This window comes from Apodemus sylvaticus, chromosome 4, assembly GCF_947179515.1.
Source record: "Apodemus sylvaticus chromosome 4, mApoSyl1.1, whole genome shotgun sequence".
Taxonomy (NCBI): Eukaryota; Metazoa; Chordata; class Mammalia; order Rodentia; family Muridae; genus Apodemus; species Apodemus sylvaticus.
The window spans coordinates 110366776-110391037 of record NC_067475.1 but is presented as its reverse complement, the minus strand read 5'-3'; the positions used below and the strand labels follow the sequence as shown (position 1 = coordinate 110391037).

The window sequence follows — 24262 nt, the reverse complement described above, 5'->3', positions numbered from 1 at the left end:
GATTCAAAACCTTATGTTGTAAAAAGCAAATAATTTAGTTGCATTGCAGTTTTCCTTTCTTTTCTTTTCTTTTTTACTAAAATCAAGTGTAAAAAACATAAGCGTTTAGAGCCTGCCACTTTCTCATATTTTCAAACTGTAACAATGAGTTTTAATGACTGTTTTACTTTTTTCACATGGTATTATTTTTCTGCAGCTGCTACAGTACATTTTAAATAGCTATGAAAATGATATTCTTTTAGCTGCATCTTAAATTGTAGTTTGAATACTAAGAGAGTCTATTCTTGGCTGTGGTTTATGAGAAAGTTGTCCTGTGCTTATCTTCCTCAGTACCAGCTTTCCCCTAGCACAGTGCCAGTACTCTGTGTATGCAATGTTCTGTTCCCATGTCAGCTAACTACTGCTTATTACACCTTTCAAAAAGTTTCAGTAGAGGAAGAATATTGGGGTTTAGGAACAATATAGGTTAAGCTCAGAGGAGTATCAGTATAAGAAAAAGAATCACTGGCTTGTTCCTTCCTCTCCTTTCTTTGGAGTAGCAGTGTCTGGGCAGCAGTCTCGAGAGTTGTGGTTCTGCTGCTAGTGCACATATTCTGAATGGTGTATGGGGAACAGCTAGTTAGTCACGTGCTTCAATCTGGAACATTCTTTAGCTATGTGCATTATCCCAAAATTCTTTCATGTAGAACAACTTTCATGTAGAATTCACTTGGTTCCTAAATAATGTAAACTATGTAAGTTCATAAATTAATAATCTGGCCAACAAAAATGCCATAATATTTATATACAACTTGATAAATAGTTGAATAGAAACTAAAATATAGACTAACCAATTACAAAAATCAGAATTAAATCTAAGTCATCTAAAATCTTCACCTACATATTTCATTTTAGGGGAAGTAAATTAATTATAAATGTAATACAATAATCAGGAAAAAATTTAAATTTAGCTTATCCTTAATTGTCTTCTTTAACTCCTATAGTAATTTGTGTTAAGATTTATTTTATAAATATTATAAATATTAAGATAAGTATCTCAGCTCTATTAGATTTTACCTAGTATCACTTTTCTATGCTTCAACTTTGTTTCATTGTTTTTGTTTCTTTGTAGCTCAGGCTAGCCTTAGACTTGATATTTAGCCAACTTCACAATGACCCCAAACTCCCATTCCTGTTTTCCACCTTCCAAGTAAAAGTATTAGAACAGTACATTTCATGAATCACATCTCAAAAAATTTGAAATATGTATTGAAATAACAAAAAACAAAAACATCTAGCTCAGCTTGTTTTTAACCTTTCTCCATCTTTACATTTTGATGTGTCTCATAAATTTCACATAGAATTTTATGAAATTTTGTCATTTTGTCCAATATGCACATATCCATTAGTTGGCACATTTATTCCATTTATATTCATTGTAACAACTAACATATATTTGAATATATGTGAATAGTTCTATTAGTATCATTTTATGCTCCCCCCACCCTTTCTCTTCTAGCTGGATGGTGGTGGTGGTGCATGCCTTGAATCCCAGAACTTGGGAGGCAGAGAGAGGTGGATATTTGAGCTGGAAACCAGCCTGAGCTGTCAAATTCCAAGACAGCCAGAGCTGTTCTTGAGACAGAGAAACCCTGTCTTGAAAAACAAAAGAAGAAAAACAGCAAGGAAGGAAGGAAGGAAGGAAGGAAGGAAGGAAGGAAGGAAGGAAGGAAGGAAGGCAGGAAGGAAGGTGTGGGTATAAATAGGTATTTTAAATTTTTCATTTGAAATTTATATGCTTAATTTTATCCATTTAGTGTTTGTTACTCTGAAGATTTTTGCCTTGTATATTTAACATAATAGAAGCTTAAGTAACATTATAAAGGGTCTCTTGACACAGTCTAAGAACCTTAGAGCATTTAAAGGCTGGTCATTATGAAGACTGTTTACACAGACCTTTATCTTTCTACAGACATTTTGCTATTTACTTACTGTTCCTTGTTACATCCCAAGTCATTTTCCTATGTCTTTAATTATATCTTAATGTCAGTCTTTGCTGGTGTAAGTTTTATGTTTTTGTTTTTCTGAAAATGTCTTTGTATCTTCATTCCTGTCCAAACAGACTATCTATTAAGGAAAGACCAACACTTTCTCCAGTTCCCATCCTTTTCCTTTCAGTACTACATTCTGGGTGATTCCATTAGCTATACATTCCAGTTTAGTTTTCAACTGTTTCATATATTAAATGCTATTTTTTATTTTAAACATTTATTTTTATTTTTTTGATTCAATAAAGTTTTATTTTCCCAAATGTACAGTTGATTGAACCTGTTCATGCATCTTGACCAACAGCTGGATGGGTCATCTCCACCCTTTGTGTTTCTGGTGTAAATGACTTGGGCTCTGTGCTTTGAAACCAGCTTTAGTTTAGTCCTTTACTGAGTACCTCCTGAAGGACTGCCCTGGGCAAGGAACCACGAATCTTCTGTCTCCCAGAGACCATAGCAGAGTCATACGCTTATAGTTGGGAACTTCCTTGTTTGTCTTATGCAGCTTTGTCAAACAGGACAAGGTTGTTCAGCTCGTCCTGCACTTTGCCATTGGACCACATCTCCTTTTTGGCCTTGCCACCAGATTTATTTAATGGGTCTTTGTCTTTTTTGGCCTACTTTCTGGCATTTTTCTTCTTGTTGTCTTTGGGCAGCATGGGGAAACTCAGAGAGTAGTGTGGACCACTGCAGCCTCACTAAGATGTCAGAAATTTTTACTGTGAAACATTAACTTTCAGATGATTCCTGGTGCTCCTGTCCCTGCTTGTTATCTTTGTGGTTACCCGAATAACTTCTTTAGGCATCTGCTGCCTAGTTATTGTATAATTTGTATCTGTCTGGAAATCCTTACCTCTAAATAACTGAGTATACTGATTTTGCTGGCTTCTGAGTTCATATTTCTTCATGTTTCTATTCTTTCTGTGGTATTGGGAATTGAACCCAAGCCTTTTTACCTACTGGGCAAGTATTATGCCAGTGAGCTACACACCAGCCCTTAGTTTTCTGAAACAGAGTATTACTATGTAACCCTGGCTTGTCTTTGAACGGTAGGCCTCTTGCTTCTACAAATATCCAGCTTATAGAAGGGTGACACCACACCTTGCATTGTGTTTCAAAACAAATGTACCTGGTTTGGCTCGTCGGTCATAACTGCTGACATTAGTACTCAGAGCAGCCCCATGATTCCTGCTTAGATGCAGGTTGCTGCTCTAGTTTTCTTACTTTTTTTTTTATTCGATATATTTTTTATTTACATTTCAAATGATTTCCCCTTTTCTGGTCCCCCACTCCCCGAAAGTCACATAAGCCCCCTTCCCTCCCTCTGTTCTCCCACCCACCCCTTCCCACTTCCCTGTTCTGGTTTTGTCTTATACTGCTACACTGAGTCTTTCCAGAACTAGGGGCCACTCCTCCGTTCTTCTTGTACCTCATTTGATGTGTGGTTTATGTTTTGGGTATTCCAGTTTTCCAGGCTAATATCGACTTATTAGTGAGTGCATACCATGATTGATCTTTTGAGACTGGGTTACCTCACTTAGTTTGATGTTCTCCAGTTCCATCCATTTGCCTAAGAATTTCATGAATTCATTGTTTCTAATGGCTGAATAGTACTCCATTGTGTATATATATATATATACCACATTTTTTGCATCCATTCTTCTGTTGAGTGATACCTGGGTTCTTTCCAGCTTCTGGCTATTATAAATAGGGCTGCTATGAACATAGTGGAGCATATATCCTTATTACATGCTGGGGAATGCTCTGGGTATATGCCCAGGAGTGGTATAGCAGGATCTTCTGGAAGTGAGGTGCCCAGTTTTCAGAGGAACCGCCAGACTGATTTCCAGAGTGGTTGTACTAATTTGCAGCCCCACCAGCAGTGGAGGAGTGTTCCTCTTTCTCCACATCCTCGCCAACACCTGCTGTCTCCTGAATTTTTAATCTTAGCCATTCTGACTGGTGTAAGGTGAAATCTCAGGGTTGTTTTGATTTGCATTTCCCTGATGACTAGTGAAGTTGAGCATTTTTTAAGATGTTTCTCCGCCATCCGAAGTTCTTCAGGTGAGAATTCTTTGTTTAACTCTGAACCCCATTTTTTTATAGGGTTGTTTGGTTTTCTGGGGTCTAACTTCTTGAGTTCTTTGTATATATTGGATATTAGCCCTCTATCTGATGTAGGGTTGGTGAAGATCTTTTCCCAATTTGTTGATTGCCGTTTGTCCTTTTGATGGTGTCCTTTGCTTTACAGAAACTGTAATTTTATGAGGTCCCATTTGTCAATTCTTGATCTTAGAGGATAAGCTATTGGTGTTCTGTTCAGGAACTTTCCCCCTGTACTGATGTCCTCAAGGGTCTTCCCCAGTTTCTTTTCTATTAGCTTCAGAGTGTCTGGCTTTATGTGGAGGTCCTTGATCCATTTGGATTTGAGCTTAGTACAAGGAGACAAGGATGGATCAATTCCCATTCTTCTTCATGCTGGCCTCCATGAACTTTCCCCCTGTACCGATGTCCTCAAGGGTCTTACCCAGTTTCTTTTCTATTAGCTTCAGAGTGTCTGGCTTTATGTGGAGGTCCTTGATCCATTTGGAGTTGAGCTTAGTACAAGGAGACAAGGATGGATCAATTCCCATTCTTCTGCATGCTGGCCTCCAGTTGAACCAGCACCATTTGTTCTTGAAAAGGCTATCTTTTTTCCATTGGATGTTTTCAGCCCCTTTGTCGAGGATCAAGTGGCCATAGGTGTGTGGGTTCATTTCTGGATCTTCAATCCTGTTCCATTAATCCGCCTGCCTGTCACTATACCAATACCATGCAGTTTTTAACACTATTGCTCGGTAATATTGCTTGAGGTTAGGGATACTGATTCCCCCAGAATTTCTTTTGTTGTTGAGAATAGTTTTAGCTATGCTGGGTTTTTTGTTATTCCAGATGAATTTGAGAATTGCTCTTTCTAACTCTATGAATAATTGAGTTGGGATTTTGATGGGTATTGCGTTGAATCTGAGAAATTTATTTCTATTTATTTGGTAGATAGGAGATTTTGAAGTTTTTTTCCTTCTGATTTCTATGTGAAATTTCCATTTGCTACCAACGTGTGCCATTATATCTTTAAATATATATGTACACACACCTGGGGCTTGAGTTACAGATGGTTGTGAGTCACTGTGTGGGTGCCAGAAATTGAACCTGGGTTTCCTAGAAGGGCACTGAATGCTTTTATCCTCTGGGCCATCTCTATAGCCCTATGTCTTGTTTTTTATTTTAATTTTCATATTTTATGTGTCTGAGTGTTTTGTCCATGTGCATGTCTCTACACTATGTGTAGTGTACACAGAACTCAGAAGTGGATATCAGATTCCTTAGAACTGATCTTGGCTTGGGAGTTCCAGACTGTGGTCAGCTCCCATGTGGGTGCTGGGAGTCAAACAGAGGTCCTTGACAAGAGCAGTAAGTGCTTGTAACGCAGACCCATCTCTCCAGTCCCTAATTTTAATTTTAAAATATCAACTCTGGCACTCATAATGGTCTCCATTGAAACTTAATATGTGTTCTTGGCTCCACACCATACTGAACATTTTTTTCAAGTGTTTATTGGCTATGAATTATTTCAAATATTTATTTATTGTTATGAATTTATTCATTTGAGAACTGTTTATTTAGTTCATTAGCCCGTGTTTTGAATGGGTTGTTTTCTTGATTTTTTTTTTATAGTCTAGCTTTATCATATGTATTTTTGACAGTTTTTCTTCCTCTTGAGTTGACAATTCCATTTGCTTTTTTGGAATGTATGGAAGCTATCCAGTTCCATGAGGGCCTATTTGTTTCTTATTGGGTTTATTGTCTGAGATCCGAATCCTATTCAGAAACTCCTTACCTACTCCTGTATCTTGAAATACATTAGTTATGTTTTCTTCTAAGACTTTCTGAGTTTCAGAACCTATGCTCAGGTCTTGGATCTGTTTGGAGTTGATTTTGTGGAGGGCGAGAGTGAGGTGTGTCATTCTTCCTCTTGGAGATGTACAGCTTTCACAGCACCATTTGTTGACGATGCCTTTTCTTCAACTTGTACTTTTGGCATCCTTATAAAAAATTCAGGTGACTATGATCTTGTGTCTGGGCCCTCTTTCAATTCCAATGATCTGTCCATCTGTTTCTCTGCCAGTACCATGCTATTTTAATGTCTGTGGCTCTGTCGTTTAACTTGAAGTCAGACGTGCTGGCTAGTTTTTGTCAACACAAGCCAGTCATCAGAAAGGAGGAAGCCTCAACTGAGAAATGCTTCAGAAAATGCATCAGGATATAAGGATATTGTAGATTTCGTTAGGTGCTTCTCAGCCATTTGATATTCCTCTGGGGAAAATTCTTTTTCTTCTTCTTCTTTTCTCCTCCTCCTCCTCCTCCTCCTCCTCCTCCTCCTCCTCCTCCTCCTCCTCCTCCTCCTCCTTCTTCTTCTTCTTTTTGATTTTGTTTTTTTTTGAGACAGGGTTTCTCTGTATAGTCCTGGCTGTCCTGGAATTCACTCTGTAGACCAGGCTGGCCTTGAACTCAGAAATCCGCCTGACTCTGCCTCTGCCTCCCAGAGTGCTGGGATTACAGGCATGCGTCACCACTGCCCGGCAAGGGAAAATTATTTTTTTTAGCTCTGTACCACATTTTTTAATAAGGTTATTTGGTTCTCTGGAGTTCTTCTTGAGTTCTTTGTATATATTGGATATTAGCCTCCTGTCGGATGTAGGGTTGGTAAAGATCTTTTCCCAATTTGTTGGTTGCCGTTTTATCATATTGTCAGTGTCTTTTGCCTTACAGAAACTTTGTAATTTTATGATGTCCCACTTGTCAATTCTTAATCTTAGAGCATAAGCTATTGGTGTTCTGTTCAGGAAAATTTCCCCTGTGCCCACGTGCACAAGGCTCTTCCACAGTTTCTTTTCTATTAATTTCAGTGTGTCTGGCTTTATGCTCGATGCAGCAGTGTGGGAGAATGCTAGGACAGGGAAGCGGGAGAGGTTGATTGGGGAACAAGGGGAGGGGAGATGGATTATGAGACTTTCGGTGGGGAGGGGAAACAGGAAAGGAGACAACATTTGAAATGTAATGAAGAATATATTTAATTTTAAAAAGTAAAAAAAAATATCAGGATATAAGTAAGCCTGTAGAGTATTTTCTTAAATTAGTGATTGATGTTCAAGAGCCAGGCTGATTGTGGGTGAGGCACTATAAGCCATACGACCCAAGGTTCAATTTGCAGCATCACGTGGCAACTCACAACTGTTTGTAACTCCAGTTCCAGGGGATCTGACACCCTCACACAAACATATGTGCAGGTACATAAAATAAAAGCAAATAAATTTAAACGAAAGCCATAGAAGTAATCAGTAATTTTTATGGCCTCAGCTCCTGCCTCCAAGTTCCTTCCTGCTTGAGTTCCCGCTCGCGCTGCTTTTGATGGTGAACTCTATATGGAACGGCGAATGAATATGAATAAACCCTTTCCTCTTCACCTCACTTTTGGTCTGGTGCTTCATCCATCACAGCAATAGTAACCCTAAAACTTCAGGTATGGTGACACCTCCAGAAGTACTGTCTTTGCTCGAGTGTTTTTTGTTCGTGTGTGTGTTTGTGTTCCATTTGTTTCCATTTCTGTGAAGAAAGTTCAATCTTGATTGGGATTGCATGGAATCCATGGGCTGATTTTCCTAGGACCTATCAGTATAAATGCTGATCCAAGAGCACGGGTCTTCCATCTTCAGTTTCTTCTGTGTCTTAGACTTTTCGTTAGGAGGGCCTTTCACTTGCTTTCTAGGTGTTTATGAGTTCTTAGAAATGTTTGGTGGAGTTGTTAAAGTTCTCACATATAAAACCATATTATCTGCAAATGGAGATAATTGATGTCTTCTTGTCCTACTTGTGTCCCTCTGGCTTCCTTTCTTATCTTATTGCATAGCTAAGACTTCCAGTACGATAAGTAAAAGCGGTGAAAATAGAGAAGCTTTTCCTTGATCCTGGTTTTTGTGGAAATGCTTTATCCCACTCAGTTTTGACTGTGGGCTTGCCATGTGTAGCTTTTAGTATGTTGAACTAAATACTTTATTATTACTTTCTCTAGATTTTTTAATATGTAGGGATGCTGGATTTTGTCAAAAGCTTTTTCCATGTCTATTGAGATGAACATATGATCTGTTCTGGATTCAATTTATGGAATTAGCAACATTTATTTGTTTGAAGATATTAAACCATCCAGACATCTCTGGAATAAACTCATAATAAACTTGATTGTGTTTGTAAGTATTTAGTTAAACATTTTTGTCATGTTCATCAGGAGAGTTAGTCTGTGATTTTCCTTTTGTTGCCTCTTTATTATGTTGGGATATCAGGTAACACTAGTTTGTTAAAAGGGGTTTGATAATATACTTTCCTTTTTTTGGAATGACTGGTAAAATTCACCAGTGAATCCATTAAGGCTTAGTCTTTTGTTTTTAGGAAGATTTTTAATTAATTACTGATTCAATATATCTGCTTGTATTTAAATTTTTATCTCATTTTGGATTAATTTTGATAGATCATATCTGTATAGAAAATTTTGCATTCCTTTCAGATGTCTCATGTTAGCGGAATATATACATAAATACACACATATATATGTTTTCTTAATTTATATATTCTTATTTTCACTTATTCACTTTGCATCCCATCACTGCCCTCCTACTCTTGCCTCCCTACAATCCTTCTCCCCTCCCCATCTCCTGTGCGTGGGTTAGAGCCACCTGGGTATCCTCCCCACCCCTGGCACTTCAAGTCTCTGGGAGGCTTGGCACTTCTCCCACTGAGGTCAGACAAGGCAGCTCAGCTAGATGACTATATCTCACATACAGGCAACAGCGTTTGGGATATCCCCTGATCCACTTGTTCAGAACCTACATGAAGACCAAGCTGCACATCTGCTACAGCTATGCTGAGAGGGCTAGGTCCAGCCCATGTATGTTCTTTGGTTGGTGGTTCAGTCTCTGAAAGCTCCTGGACCCTTGTTCTTCCTGTGGAGTTCATATCCCCTTAGGGGCTACAATCCTTCCTCCTATTCTTCCATAAGAGTCCTAAAGCTCCATCCACTGTTTGGCTGTGGGTGTCTGCATCTGTCTGAGTGGGTTGCGAGACTCCTGTCTAATAGAGTATCATTAATAGTGGATTGGTGCTTGCTCATGGTCTTAAGTTATTGGTTGACCATTCCCTCACTCTCTGCCCCATCCCCAATCCCTCTATTTCTTGTAGACAAGACAAGTTTTGGGTTGAAAGTTTTGTGGGTAGGCTGGTGTGCCTCTGGCTCCACTGGGGTTTCCGCCATGCTGCAGCCTCTGCCAGCTCCATATCTCCAATGCTGTGAGTCCCGCCCATTGATTCTTGGGCACCTCCCTTAGCCAAGGATTTCCATTTTTTCCTGGAGATGCCCTCTCCTTCCCCTAATCAGTTGCCAATTTCCATTCATTCTCATGGCCATTAGCCAAACCCCTAACTCTCCCCATACCTGACCCCAGCCTCTCTCCATCCTGATCTCCCTCCTATGACCATTCCATTTCCCCTTCCAAGTGAGACTCAAACATCCTTGCTTGTGCCCTGCTTCCTATACAGGCTCTTTGCGTTTGTGGAGTCTAGCATGGACATCCTAAATTTTATGGCTAATATCCACTTATAAGTGAGTACATACCATGTATGTCCTTTTGGGACTGGGTTACCTCACTCGGGATGATATTCTCAAGATCCTTCCATTTGCCTGCAAAATCCATGATGTATTTGTTTTTCATAGTTGAATGGTATTCCATTGTGTAAATGTACCACATTTTCTTTATCCATTCTTCTACTGAGGGACATCTAGGTTATTTCCAGTTTCTGGCTATTAAGAAGAAAGCTGCTATGAATATAGTTGAGCAAGTGTCTTTGTGGAATGGTGGAGCATCTTTTGGTCTAGCTGGATCTTGAGGTAGAAATATTCCAGCTTTCTGAGAAACCACCAAATTGATTTCCAAAGTGGTTGTACAAGTTTGCACTCCCACCAGCAATGCAGGAGTGTTCCTCTTACTCTACACCCTTGCTAATATGTGCTATCACTGGGGTTTTTTATCTTAGTCATTCTGAGCGCTGTAAGATGGAATTGCAGACTTGTTTTAATTTACATTTCCCTGATGACTAAGGACTTTGAATGTTTATTTAAATGCTTTTTAGCCATTTGAGATTCCTGTGTTGAGAATTATGTTTATCTCTGTGCCCAATTTTTTAATTGGGTTATTGAGTTGTTTAACTTCTTGAGTTCTTTATAAATTTTGGATTTATCTGCCAGATGTAAGGTTGGTAAAGACCCTTTGCCAATCTGTAGGCTATTGTTTTGTCTTATTGACAGCATCCTTTGCCTTACAGAAACATTACAGTAACATGAAGTCTCATTTATCAATTATTGATCTTAAAGCCTGTGCCATTGGTGTTCTGTTCAGAAAAATGTCTCCTGTACCAATGCATTCAAGGCCATTTCTATTCTATGAGACTTAGTGTAACTGGATTTATATTGATATCCCTGATCCACTTGGACGTGAATTTTGTGCAAGGTGATAAATATGGATCTACTTTCATTCTTCTATATATAGGCATCCAATTAGACCAGCACCATTTGTTGAAGATGCTTTCTTTTTTCCATTGTTTGGTTTGGGCTTGTTTATCAAAAATCAAGTGTCCATCAGTCTGTGAGCTTCTGTTTGGATCTTCGATTCAATTCCATTGATCAACCTGTCCATTTCTATACCAGTGCCATGCTGTCTTTATCATAATTGCTCTGTAGTACAGCATGAGGTCAGGGATGGTGATTCTTCCTGAAGTTCCTTTATTGTTCAGGATTGTTTTAGCCATCCTGGGTTTATTATTTTTCCATACAAAGTTGAGAATTGGTCTTGCAAGGTCTACAAATATTGTGTTGGAATTTTGATGGGGAATGCATTGAATCTGTAGATTGCTTTTGGTAAGAAAACCATTTTCACTATGTTAATCCTACCTATCAATGAGCATGGAAGATCTTTCCATTTTCTGCTATCTTCTTTAATTTCTTTCTTCAAGGACATGAAAATCTTATACAGATCTTTCCCTTATTTGGTTAGAGTTACACCAAGATATTTTATATTATTTGAGGCTATTATAAAGGGTGTTGTTTCCCTAATTTATTACTCAGCCTCTTTATCATCTGTATAAAGGAAGGCTACTGATTTGTTTGAGTTAATTGTATATCCAGCCACTTTGCTGAAGTTGTTTATCAGCTGTTGGAGTTCTCTGGTAGAATTGTTGGGGTTGTTTATGTACACTATTTGCAGATAATAGCAATACTTTGACTTATTTTTCAATTTGTATCCCCTTGATCTCCTTTAGTTGTCTTATTGTCCTGGCTGGAACTTCAAGTACTATATCTAATAGATAGGAAGAGAGTAGGCAGCCTTACCTTGTCCCTGATTTTAGTGGAATTGCTTTAAGTTTCTCTCCATTTATCTTGATGTTGGCTATTGACTTGCTGTATATTGCTTTGATTATGTTTAAGTATGTGCCTCGTATCCCTGATTTCTCTAATACTTTTAACTAAAATGAATGGGTGTTGGATTTAGTCAAAGGCTTTTTCTTCATAGAATGAGTTTGGCACTGTTCTGTTCCTATTTTGTGAAATAATTTGAGGACTATTGTTATTAGCTCTTCTATGAATGTCTGATAGAACAGTAAGAGCCAAGATTTTAAGTTCTACTAAAAACAAAACAAAACAAAACACTTTATCTTTTTATGTTCATTTAATAACATATCTATTATTTTTATGATTGGTATAAAATACATATTGTGTAATATAAAAATTTAAAATTAAAAAGTTAAAAAACAGAAACAGAAAAAAGGAAAAGAAAAAGAAAAAAAATGAAAATCTGGTAGAATTCTGCACTAAAACCACGTGGCCCTAGGCTTTTTGGTTGGGAGACTTTTAATGACTGCTTCTATTTCTTTAGGGCTTATAGAACTCTTTAAATAGTTTACCCAATCTTGATTTAACTTTGGTAAGTAGTATCTATCTAGAAAATTGTCCGCGTCATTAGATTTTACAATTTTGTGGAGTACAGGCTTTTGAATTACTACCTAATGATTCTTTGAATTTCTTTAGTGTCTGTTGTTATGTGTTTCTTTTCCTTTCTGATTTTGTTTATTTGGATACTGTCTGTCTTTTGGTTAAGTTGGCTAAGGGTTTGTTATCTTGTTGATTTTCTCAAAGAAGCAGCTCTTGGTTTGATTGACTCTTTGTATTGTTTTCTTTGTTTCTAAGATTGCTTTCAGCCCTGATCTAGATTATTTCCTGCCTTCTACTCCCCTTTGGTGGCTTGCTTCTGCTTCCTTTTTTTTTTTTTTTTTCCCCTCTGTGGAGTTTTCAGGTATGCTTTTAAATTGCTGGTATAAGAACTTTCTAATTTCTTTATGGAGTCGCTTAGTGCTATGAACTTTTCATTTAGCACTGTTTTCATTGTGTCCCATAAGTTTAGGTATGGTGTGCCTTCATTTTCATTGAATTCTAGAAAGTCTTTAACTTATTCCTTTCTTCCCTCATCTGGAGATCATTGAGTAGAGAGTTGTTCAGCCTCCGCTAGTGTGTAGGCTTTCTGGGGTTTCCGCTGTTGTTGAAGTCAGCTTTCATCCATAGTGCTCTGACATGACACAAAATGTTATTTCAATTTTCTTATATCTGCTGGTGCTTGCTTTGCAATCAACTATATGGTCAGTTTTGGAGAAGGATCCATGGGGTGCTGAGAAGAAGGTATATGCTTTTATGTTTGGATGAAATATTGTCTAGGTGTCTATTAGGTCCATTTCATTAATAATTCTGCTAGTTTTGTTATTTTTCTGTTTTTTTTTATTTATCTGTTTTCTGATATCCTGTCACTTGGTGAGAGTGGGGTGTTGAAGTCTCCCACTATTAATGTGTGGGATTTAATGTATGATTTAAGCTTAAGAAATGTTTCTTTTACAAATGTGGGTGCCCTTGTGCTTGGAGTGTAGATGTTCAGAATTGAGATATAATCTTGGTAGATTTTTTTCTGTGATGAGTATGAAGTGTCCTTCCCTGTCTCTTTTGATTAATTTTGGTTGGAAGTCTATTTTATTAGATATTAGAATGGCTACTTCAGCTTGCTTCTTGGGTCCATTTGCTTGGAAAACTTTTTCCTCACCCTTTAAGACAATGTCTATCTTTATTTCTGAGGTGTGTTTCTTGTATGCAGCAGAATGATGGGTCCTGTTTTTGCATCTGTTCTGTAGCCTGTGTCTTTTTATTGGGGTATTGAGTCCATTGATGTTGAGAGATATTAACGACTAGTAATTGTTATTTCCTGTTATTTTGATGTTGTTGTTGTTGTTGTTGGTGGTGGTGGTGGTGGTGGTGGTGGTGGTGGTGGGTGTGTGTGCTTCCCTTGTTTTTGCTGGTATGGGATTACTTATTTCCTGTGTTTTCCTGTAGTTATCCTCCTTGCGTTGGCATTTTCCTCTGAGTGTTTTCTACAGGGCTGAACTTGTGGATATATATTGTTTGAATTTGGATTTGTCTTGAAATATCTTGTGTTCTCTATCTATTATGTGGTTGAGAGTTTTGCTGGGTATAATAGTATAGGTTTGCATCTTTTTTTTTTTTTTTTGAGAGGTTGCAAGATAGCTTTATAGGCCCTTCTAGCTTTTAGAGTCTCTGTTGGGAAGTCAGGTACAATTCTGCTTTGTCTGTCTTTGTATGTGATCTGCCCTTTTCCCCTTGCTGCTTTTAACATTCTTTCTTTGTTCTGTAGATTTTGTGTTTTGATTATTATGTTGAAGGAGGATTTTCTTTTCTGGTCTAGTATAATTTGTGTTCTATAAGCTTCTTATATGTTTATAGGCATCTCTTTCTTTAGGTTAGAAAAGTTTTCTTCTTTTACTTTGGTGACAATATTTTCTGGGCCTTGGAGCTGGAACTCTTCACCTTCTTCTATTCCTATTATTCTTAGGCTAGATCTTTTCATGGTATCCCATATTTCCTGGATGTTTTGTGTCAGGAAATTTTTAGCTTTAATATTTTCTTTGACTGGTATGTCAATTTCTTCTTATTGTATCTTCTACATCAAAATTCTCTCTTCCTGTATTAGAATTTCCTGTATTCTATTGGTGATTCTTGATTCTGTTGTTCCTGTTGTATTCCATGGATTTTCCACCTGCACAATTCCCCCAGTTTGTGTGTGTGTATGTGTGTGTGTGTGTGTGTGTGTTATAAATTCTATTTCTACTTTCAGATCTTGCACAGTTTTATTTATTTCCTTCACCTGTTTAATTGTGTTTTCCTGTATATCTTCAAGGGATTTATGTGTTTCCTCTTTAAAAGACCTCTACCTGTTTGATTGTATTTTCCTGTGTTTCTGTAATGGATTTATTAATTTCCTCTTCTTTAAAAATATTTTTATGTATTATTTTTATACACTCCATATTTTATTCTCCACCCCGCCAACCACTGTCCACCCTCCGACTGTTTCACATCCCATACCTCCTCTCCTCCCCTTGTCTCCATATGGATGTACCTATCCCCAACCCCACCAGACCACTAAACTCCCTGGAGCCTCCAGTCTCTTAAGGGTTAATTGCGTCATCTCTAAATGAACCCAGACCCGGCAGTCCTCTATTGGAAACCAAATCTGAGTCTTTTTTTTTTTTTTTTTTTTTTTTTTTTTTTTTTTGCCTTTTTTTTTTATTATTCGATATAATTTATTTACATTTCAAATGATTTCCCCTTTTCTAGCCCCCCTACTCCCCGAAAGTCCCGCAAGCCCCCTTCTCTTCCCCTGTCCTCCCACCCACCCCTTCCCACTTCCCCGTTCTGGTTTTGCTGAATACTGTTTCACTGAGTCTTTCCAGAACCAGGGGCCACTCCTCCTTTCTTCTTGTACCTCATTTGATGTGTGGATTATGTTTTGGGTATTCCAGTTTTCTAGGTTAATATCCACTTATTAGTGAGTGCATACCATGATTCACCTTTTGAGTCTGGGTTACCTCACTTAGTATGATATTCTCTAGCTCCATCCATTTGCCTAAGAATTTCATGAATTCATTGTTTCTAATGGCTGAATAGTACTCCATTGTGTAGATATACCACATTTTTTGCATCCACTCTTCTGTTGAGGGATACCTGGGTTCTTTCCAGCATCTGGCAATTACAAATAGGGCTGCTATGAACATAGTAGAACATGTATCCTTATTACATGGTGGGGAGTCTTCTGGGTATATGCCCAGGAGTGGTATAGCAGGATCTTCTGGAAGTAAGGTGCCCAGTTTTCGGAGGAACCGCCAGACTGATTTCCAGAGTGGTTGTACCAATTTGCAACCCCACCAGCAGTGGAGGAGTGTTCCTCTTTCTCCACACCCTCTCCAACACCTGCTGTCTCCTGAATTTTTAATCTTAGCCATTCTGACTGGTGTAAGATGAAATCTTAGGGTTGTTTTGATTTGCATTTCCCTAATGACTAATGAAGTTGAGCATTTTTTAAGATGCTTCTCCGCCATCCGAAGTTCTTCAGGTGAGAATTCTTTGTTTAACTCTGTACCCCATTTTTTAATAGGGTTGTTTGGTTTTCTGGAGTCTAACTTCTTGAGTTCTTTATATATATTGGATATTAGCCCTCTATCTGATGTAGGATTGGTGAAGATCTTTTCCCAATTTGTTGGTTGCCGATTTGTCCTCTTGATGGTGTCCTTTGCCTTACAGAAACTTTGTAATTTTATGAGGTCCCATTTGTCAATTCTTGCTCTTAGAGCATACGCTATTGGTGTTCTGTTCAGAAACTTTCTCCCTGTACCGATGTCCTCAAGGGTATGTGGGTTTTTTTTTCTTCAGTTCCAAGGATCTTTCATATAGTTTCTGTAGAGCTAGTTTAGCAGTGATAAATTTTTTAGTCTATTTTTAATCATAGAAAGATTTTATTTTCTTCAATGATGGCAGATTTCTGGGAGCCAGTAGTTGTCAGGTGTTATCTTTCAAAACTCAAAGTACATCTATCCTAACCCTTCTGACTTTTAAAGTTACAGTTGGTAAATCTGCTATTATTCTGATAATATACTGATAATTCTGCCTTTATACCTGACTTGATGATTCTCTCTTGTCACTGTCAATATGCTTTTTATGTTCTGTATATTTAGTGTTTTAATTGTAGTAAAAGAAATTTCTTTTCTGGTCTTCCTGTTGGCTCCCTAAATCCTCTTTATATCCAGACTATGATTCCTTTTCCTAACTATAGAGACTTTTCTATTATGGGTCTTTTGACAATTTTTTTTAAATGCCTTTAACTCAAGATTATTCTTCTTTGCCCATGACATGTAGATTTGATTCTTCATGCAGTCTAACATTTGTAACTTCCTGCATGGCATAATATTGTCAGAGTGTCATATATGTCTTAGAATTCCAGCTGGTACCTTATGGGTTTTGTTTGTTGTTGTTACAGTTATTCAACCTTTTTTTTTTTTTTCAAGATTAGACTTTCTTCTTTTGGAAGTGGTTATAAGCATTTACATTTTTTTATTATGTGTTTGGTGTTTGGCCTGCAACTATGCACATCCTCATTGCCTCTTTTATTTTTTACAGATGAATTATAAATTTGCACAAATTTAACAATTTCTAAAATCTATGAACTTTAACCATTTCCAGCTTTCTCCTTCCGGCTACTTTACTCACACATGTTTTTTTTTTTTTTTTTTTTGTTGTTGTTGTTGTTGTTGTTGTTGTTTGTTTTAAAGACACTTGGATAGTATCCCTATCCTTACTTACTCTAGTACACTCCCACAACTAATCTGAATAACTAAAATCTGGTTTGTGACATGCTTAGCTTGGTTATCTATCCTGAAACACTTATTGAGTCAAAGACCACCATACAGGATTGTATAGTACATACAAGGCTGAGAGAAAGGGAAACATGTGGAAGTAATAGGGGAGTGTATGGAATACAGGTGTATGTTGTAGGGAAACACAAGGATCTTAAAACTTAAATAAGCAATATCAGACAAAAACCAACCATCGTGAGATGAATATACCAGAGTGGACATTAAATAGCAATATAAGAATTAAAAAGGGGCTGGAGAGATGACTCAGCGGTTAAGAGCACCGACTGCTCTTCCAGAGGTCCTGAGTTCAATTCCCAGCAAACACATGGTGGCTCACAACCATCTGTAATGGGGTCTGATGCCCTCTACTGGTGTGTCTGAAGACAGCAATGGTGTACTCATATGCATAAAATAAATAAATAAATCTTTTTTTTTTCAAAGAATAGTAATCTGAGTGAATTACTGACACAGCTGGACTGGGTTTAACATGTGAAGTTCTCAGATCTCTGGCTTTTGCAGTTCCCTGTGAGTGTTGCATGGGAGACGTGAACGGGAGGGAGCCTTGGACTCTGCAGCCTCTTTGTTCAGTGGCTGGGGAGGACACAGGTTGGCAGTCCTTTCTTGGTACTCTTCTCAGATCTCTGCATTGTTATATGGGCTTCTAGATTCTGCAGTGTGCTATATGTAACAGCCATGCCTTGAGGTTTCTCCTTCTCTTCCCCAGGTAGCCTGATATGGCTGATGTGCTGTTGATTCCGGAGAACTTACATCCTTCTCACCTATTTTCTGCGAAAGTTTCTCCTGACTTAATAAGCTCACCACCCTGTGTGTGTGTTTGTGTGTGTGTGTGTGTTTGTGTGTGTGTGGGTGTGTGTGTGTGTGGGTGTGTGTTAGGTATATAGATATCTCACTATGGTTTTAATTTACATAAATTTTTAGAAGCATATCTAACAGCAAGGTCTAAAACATAAAGTCCAAATGTGATAAACTGCTGGCTTGCTTGCCCAATATAAACTCTTATATATTCTCTTACTAACAGAATCATAACTTTGCTTGGAGTAATGACAAATCTAATTTAAAACATTTCTATGAAGGCTATTCTGGGTAGAGTAGTGATTTGATTCATTGGCCAGTAAGATAATTTGATGAGAAAGTTACTTTATGGGAACCCATCTTTTTCCTAGTATCTAGATATAGACACTAAGGACTGTTCAGTAGGCACCTTCTTTCCACCATAGTCAGTCTTACTTCTTGCATTCTGTAATGGTAAGGGAAAGTAGCCATTTGTACCTGCTCTGACTGTGGATCAGCAAGGCAGGAATCTGGTTTCTCTGGTAGTTTCTTTAGCTCTCTGTGGCTGACTTCAGATTTTTTGTTGTGGTGAGTAAGTAAATTCTTTGTTGAGTAAGTTACAAAAACTAGCCTGTGTTATGGGTAAATAAACCCTATCTGAACCAGAACTTCTCCTCATCCCCTATACTACCACCCCACACACTACAGGTCTCTTAGCATTCTAGTATATTCATGGCTGCCTCTTTCATGGTGAATTGAGCACTTGAGGAAATCCTTTATACATATTGCATCCTATTGTCATGATAGCTGGTGTGGCCATATCATAGAAACTGTTTCTCAGTTTTGTGGCCATCATACATTAAATAGTGCCCCTGCTGCTTCAGATACTGTACATTCCTAAATGTCACACTGATAGAGAATTTTTTATGAGGTTTAACTTGCTTTTCTGTTTTGCCAAATGTGAGAAGAGATTCTGGGGTTCCAGATGGAACAGTTCAAGAAAATTATACTTGAACCTTAGAGGTATTTGTTGTATAATCCCAAGAGGAAGGATAGAAAGCGTATAAAAGCACAGTTATTGTGTCATCTGCTTTGTGAGAAAAGTACAGGCATACCATTGGATCACTCTCATCCCCAAGAGATAACAAACACATCTAATTCTTCTTCATCTCAGTCCAAGAAGAGCAGCAATGAAATTTAGTTTAATAAGTTTACAAACTCTAGGTCAAAAGTACTTTCTGATGTAGACTAATTAGACTAATTTAATAATTACTGTGGCTCTGTTTTAATATATCTGTTTTTATATCTGTAATAAAATACTATTAATTTAAGCTATTCAGTGTTTGTTCTTAGTAGATGTAAATATTCTTTTAACCATTTTCCTCAAATTATATAAGTACTTTGTTGCAACTATACATGTAACACAAAAGGAAGTTCTTGTACTCTGAGACAGGAGAGTAACACATACAAAGTAGTTAAGCATTTTTCCTAGCTATAGGGTGTGAATATCCTATAATGAAGTCTAATTGCACTAAATCATAAAAATGTGTGGTGAACATTCTATAAAAGCAGACATGGAAAAGGGAGAGTTAGTAACAAAAATGATAGAATGTTGTTTTATAAAAAAGGCTCAACTACTCACTGAATGGGTGGAGCAGAAGTCTTATTTTCAAAACTATGGAAAGAACATAAACTAAAGAGTCCTCTTTACCAGAAATAAAAAGTAGCAGGTGACTTATAAGCCAAAAAGCAAGAGCTTTATTAAAGAAGCCTTGAGGCAAATAACCACAGGAGAAGATACTCAACTGTATCTGGCAATCAGAAGAGGCAAATTCATAGCAATGCCCATCATTTAAAGTAAATACTTGATGAGGATGTAGGTAAATTTGAGCTCTGGTTTGTTTGAAAGATAGAACTCAAGTATTATATAATCATATCCATGACCATATTATTTATAGCCAAAGGGTGAAAGGAGTCACAGTGTCCACTGACATGAATAGACAAACTGCTGTATGGATACATACACTATTATATTATTCTGTCTCAAAACAAGGATGCTCTATACACATGCTCAGATGTGTATGTGTCTTAATATTATTCTAAGTGAAATAAAACAATCTAAAAGACAATTGTGTGGTGCGGTTCCTACTCCTACTGAGATGAAATACTTGAGAGTAGCCAATAGTATAAAAACAGGAGGGTGGTACCAGGGCCTGGAGTGAGGGGGAAAATGAAGAGTTAATGCTTAATGTTTGGTGCATTGACTTTTCCTGGAATGATGTGAGCAATTGTCTGCTCACACCAAGTAGGCTACCAAAGTAATGAATCCACCAACCTCCTAATTTGACAAGCCAATGAGCTTATTGTATTGCTTACAGTGCTACCTACAGGTGTGAGGGGTTGGTTATGGGAACGCAGATGACTCCAAGGTATTACCAAAAGCCCAAGCCAGACTGGGAAGTAACTCAAGAAGCTATGTCTCTGGAGCACAACTTGCAAGTAGCCAAGATGTTGGAGATTCTCCTCCCAAAGTGGTTGATCGCTGTTCCCATAAACTTGAGGAGGGCCTTTGTGACCATTTAAGAGTTTCCTTTCATTGACTAGTGGCTTACTCCCTAAGTTTCCCTCCAGGAAACTCTCCCCAGGAGTGTTCCCAAGAACTTGCCTCTCAACAAATGGGTATGGAATTTCAATTTGAGAGGAAGAGAGTTCTGTGAACTGGTGGTGGTAGTGGTGATACAGAAATACAAATTTCCATATGTCACCACTCTAGAAGTGCTGGGACCTGAAAAAATGGAGCCAATGAACAAGGGGAGTAACTTCTCATGCAATATCCAACTTCATTCAGAGCCCCGGGCAGTTATAAGTGTTAAAAAAAGGTCATGTGAGTAAAATTCTCATGAGTTCAACCTGTACATAATCATAGGAACAAGTCACATGTAGTTTAAACATTGAATTGACTGACAGCAGCAAGCAATAATGAGCAAGCAAGTAAACTATCTGCCACACCTGGGAGGAGCACAAGTCACATCCCAAGAACATTTCCATATTTTGGAAAAAAACTGAGTACACAAGGCTCTTGTTTTCTTGGGGTGTTCTCACGGGAATTAAGAATTCTCCTCATATGATCAATTCCTGGACCATATTCTGACAACACATAGAACTGTCTGCATTAGGACAACAAAGATGCTTTATATGTGTATTTTAGTACAAAACTTAAAACCACCATACAATACCTACATGCTTAAACCTAATAGTAAAAAAAAAATACTGTTGCAAACAGAAAAAAAAAAATGAGTACACTATTGTTGTTAGAAGTGTGAGGTACTATAGACATCTTAGAATGCTATTCGGAATAGAGTATCCCTCAGGTGTTTGCACAGTTGGTGGGGCTGTTTGGAGGATGGTAAGGAATGTTTAATAGTTGTCTTTGCTGGCAGAAATATATCACATAAAGGTGAGCTTTGAGAGTTTATAGCCTTGCTTTGCTTCCACCTGAGTCCCATGCTCCCCCAACACACACACCTCTCTGTTTCCCTGCTCAGTGTTTTCAGTTGAGAACACACTCTCTCAGCTTCTTGCCCTAGGTGCCATGTCTAACTATTGCCATGTCTTCCTGCCGTGACGGACTCCTCTGGAACCCTAACTCAAAATAAGCTTTTCCACATGTAAGATGATTTTAGTTGTGGTGTTTTATCACAGCAACAGAAAACCAATTAGTACAGATGTCTTTCATAAAACTGCAATAATTTTTACAGCATAATTCATAAGAGCCCCATTTTAGAAATTACCCAAATCCCCACCAACAAAATGGATGAATAAACTATGTTATTGGATAAATATAAATGAACAAAACTATGACTCTGCCTTACATGTATTTACGGAAAAGGAGCCAAATAGATAGATCCTTTTGAGGTCAATCATTTGCAGGGCACCCTGGGGTGCTATCACTGGATCCTGGATACTTCTGTGGATTTCCAAATTTTATGTGTTTTAGCTTTCTGGGGCTCATATAACAAGTTGTCCTATCTGTAGTAGTAAAAACAAGAAGGTTTTTTTTTTCTTTGATTATTTTGAAAATCAAACTTTCAACACTAATGTGTTTTCAGGATTTCAGTCTTTCTGATCTCGAGAGACAGAGGTTCTAGCTTCTAGTGATCATAACATCACTGGAGTCTGTATTATCGCGTGGTGGTCACTCACTCTCATTCCTCTTCTCTCTTTTCCCCCCTCTTTTTCTCCCCCCTCTCTCCTCTCCCATTTCCTCATCTACTTTGTGTGTTTTTGTGAATGTCACTTGCCAATGTGTTTGGGGCTCAGCTAGATCACCCAGGTAAGGATTTTGAGATCTTAATTTCTCTTCCTTTTCTTCATATTTTTTTAAAGGTGTGATCTTTATGTAGCTCTTGCTGTCATAGATTTACTGAGGAGACCATGCTGGCCTTAAACTTACAGATATGCAGGTCTCTGCCTCCTGAGTGCTAGAGTTGGTGTACATCAGCACAACAGGAAAAGATCTTTATTTCTACAAAGAATCTTTTTCCATGTGAAGTTAAATTTCCTCACATGGACCTACCTTTTGAGGCATATTGACAAGCAAATATATTGTAAATAATTAAAGCCACTTTTCTTACTGTCAGAGAAAGATAAGCAAAGGAGAAACACTAAAATAAACCCTGCTGTAGTGGTTTGCACGTGATGTTCCCATAATCTTGTCCTTTGAACACTTGCTTCCCTAAATGATAGTGTTTTTAAAGAAGTGTGGGAGGCATAGCCTTGTCAGAGGAAGTTTGTCACTTGAGGTGGCTTCTGAGAGTTTAAAGACTCATGCCATTTTTGAGTCTTATTTTCCCTGCTTCATTGTTGAAGTTCAAGATGCGAATTCTCTGGTTGCTGCTCCAACCACTATGCCTGGTATCTTTTGTCTCAATTCCACCATCATGGACTCTAACCGTCTGGAATGGTGAACCCAATGAACCTCTTCTATAAATTGCATGATTTTAAGTCTATGTATTAATTATGGCATTTTAACATAATTATATTGTCTTCTATTAACTGTTCTATAATGAACATGGGCTAGACTTGGTGACTTGCTTTTAACAAATATAGAAAGAAAAAGAGCAACTTCACAGAAAATTGGCAATATAATAATTGGCAAATATAATAATTGGCAATATAATAATTGGCAATATAATTATTGGCAAATAATATAGCATAATAGCTATATTATGTGATCAGAGAATAAACAGAGTCATGTTGAGATCATCTTCCCACTGTGGGGCGGCAATGTGTTCAAAACCTAAATTTGACATGACTTTACCTTATGACTGTGACTCCAGCTATATACACAACAAAACTATCTTTGATAAACAACTTCAGCAAAGTGGCTGGTTATAAAATCAACTCAAGCAAATCAGTAGCCTTCCTATACACAAAGGATAAGCAGGCTGAGAAAGAAATTAGGGAAATGACACCCTTCACAATAGCCACAAACAATATAAGTGTGACTCTAACCGAACAAGTAAAAGATCTATGAGAAGAACTTCAAGTCTCTGAAGAAGGAAATCAAAGAAGACCTCAGAAAATGGAAAAATCTTCCATGCTCATGGATTGTCAGGATTAATATAGTAAAAATGGTCATCTTACTAAAAGCAATCTACAGATTCAATGCAATCCCCATCAAAATCCCAACTCAGTTCTTCATAGAGTTAGAAAGAACAATTCTCAAATTCATCTGGAATAACAAAAAACCCAGGATAGCTAAAACTATTCTCAACAGTAAAAGAACTTCTGGGGGAATCAATATCCCAGACCTCAAGCAGTACCACAGAGCAATAGTGTTAAAAACTGAATGATATTGGTACAGTGACAGGCAGGTAGATCAATGGAATAGGATTGAAGACCCAGAAAGGAACCCACACACCTATGGTCACTTGATCTTTGACAAAGGAGCTAAAAAGAAAGCCCTTTCAACAAATGGTGCTGATTCAACTGGAGGTCACCATGCAGAAGAATGCGAATTGATCTATTCTTATCTCCTTGTACTAAGCTCAAGCAAAACCTGGAATCAGAAGCTGATGCAGAGACTATGGAGTAATGCACCTTACTGGATTTCTCCCCATGGCTTACTCAGCCTGTTTTCTTAGAGAATTCAAGACCACCAGGCCAGGGACAGCCCCACCCACTATGGACTGGACCCTCCCCATCAATTGATAATTTAAAAATTGCCTTACAGGCTTACCTACAGCTCCTAACCCCAAATGCCTTATGGAGACATTTTCCTTCCTCTCTGATATCTCAAGCTGTGTCAAGTTGACATAAAATTAGCCAACACATAAGCATATAGATGGAGGATATACATGCATTTATTACCTGCCTCTTTCCACTAACAGAAGCTAGAAGTAATGGACTAAAGTAGTAACAAATGCACTTAACATCCACATCTTAGATTAACTGGTTAACTGAATAGATTAATTTTCTTTGAGGTGGCGTCCTGCTATGTAGCTCATGATGGTCTCAGTTTCCTGAACACCAGGATTACTAGTATGTGTTATCACATC

The 24262-nt window shown here is 37.8% G+C and overlaps 1 pseudogene; it reads right to left on the bottom strand.

Annotated features, from left to right (window-relative positions):
- Positions 1-1123: 1123 nt before the first annotated feature.
- LOC127683692 (40S ribosomal protein S25-like) lies at positions 1124-2686 on the bottom strand (annotated as a pseudogene).
- Positions 2687-24262: the final 21576 nt, after the last annotated feature.